This window comes from Centruroides sculpturatus, unplaced genomic scaffold (genome assembly GCF_000671375.1).
Source record: "Centruroides sculpturatus isolate CEXI.00-Female unplaced genomic scaffold, Cexi_2.0 scaffold2809, whole genome shotgun sequence".
Classification (NCBI taxonomy): Eukaryota; Metazoa; Arthropoda; class Arachnida; order Scorpiones; family Buthidae; genus Centruroides; species Centruroides sculpturatus.
This window is the reverse complement of record NW_019387006.1, coordinates 16,494-18,020: the sequence shown is the minus strand read 5'-3', so window position 1 is coordinate 18,020 and position 1,527 is coordinate 16,494.

Sequence of the window (1,527 nt, the reverse complement as noted above, 5' to 3'; positions counted from 1 at the left end):
GTACAATATTTTAAATTTATAACAAATAATTGAAATAGATAATAACAACTGCTGTTATTATTATAGAGATGAGACATCTGAGATGCCTGAAAGCCCCTGTAATAAAAAACAGAAAACGGTAAAAACGTCGAAAAAAAGTGAAGACATGTTGGATGTTGCATTGAAAACTTTCAATGAAACATCCAAACTTCTAAGTGAAAGCAAACAAGAGGATAGAATAGACTTATTTTGTAAAAGTCTAAATGTCAGACTTCGGGATTTGAGTAAAAAAGACAGGCATCATGTGATAAAAAAATATTGAACTTATGATGCTGGAAATAGAAGAAAAAGAATTGAAAGAATAAAAAATTTTATATATACAAAAAGTTATCATTTATTTTTCATTTTTACACTATAAATTTCCTTAACAGGCTATTTAGAATATAACCCTTGATATAAACAGCCAGTCCAGTACTTTTGGTAAAAATGAAACTTACTTTTTGACTCACTCTCATACAATTTAAAAAAGTATTAGTTAAAATTCTTGAAACAAATTATCAAATTAATAAATAACCAAAAGTATAATTATAACTAAAACAATCACAGAATGATCATGAAAAACACTTTCTTCAAAGGATAACCATCCTGAAAAAAAAGCATACCTAAAGTTACCATAAACTACTCAAATACATCCATGAGGTCTGGATTAATTGAAAGCTCATATTTTCATCAAACAGCTCTAGAAAATCATATGCAAAATATAAGAAACTTGCCAACCCAATTATGCTTACTAGAATTAGTTTGCATTTTTTAATATAACATTTTAAACAAATCTGATGGTATCAAATCTAAATAGAAGTACATCATGTGCATTTTATAAGAATGTTTATCTATTTATATTTAAATAATCATTGGGTAGCCACCTGCTGGAACACCAAACCAAACAATAAATATGTTCTTTTGTCTGCTTGATATTTAGTAAATTAAAATAACTGAATTATATACTTTATTAAACTTTTAATTTGATATGATTTCATTATTATTATTGGATACTTAGTTAGAACATATTAATTAATTTCAACTATACAGAAAAATTTGAAGATACATCACAACAACTGATAATAGTTCCATGAAAAAGAACAGATTTTGTGATAACCTTCATATAATATTACGGGAATTGTCAAATAAAGATAGACATGAGGTACTAAAAACACTGAATTTTTATGTTTGAAAAAAGAAATACATAAACAACACAATAAGTAAATCATTTAGCATATACTTTTAAAATAAATCATGTTTATAAACCATTACTTTCATATATACAAAACAAAATTTTTTACAAATATTTTTACATTATACAAATTTAACCAAGGCCTCGATAAACACAGCTATCTTGCCATTCTACGGCACCTTCAGTACATAAATATTGTGCAAGTTTGTCACGTAACACTTTTGCGTCACAACTATATGTGTTAGATTTTTGCCAACCACATTTATGTAAGTGTTTTTGCTCATCACGCCATTGTCCCAGATTGACTGAATGATCCG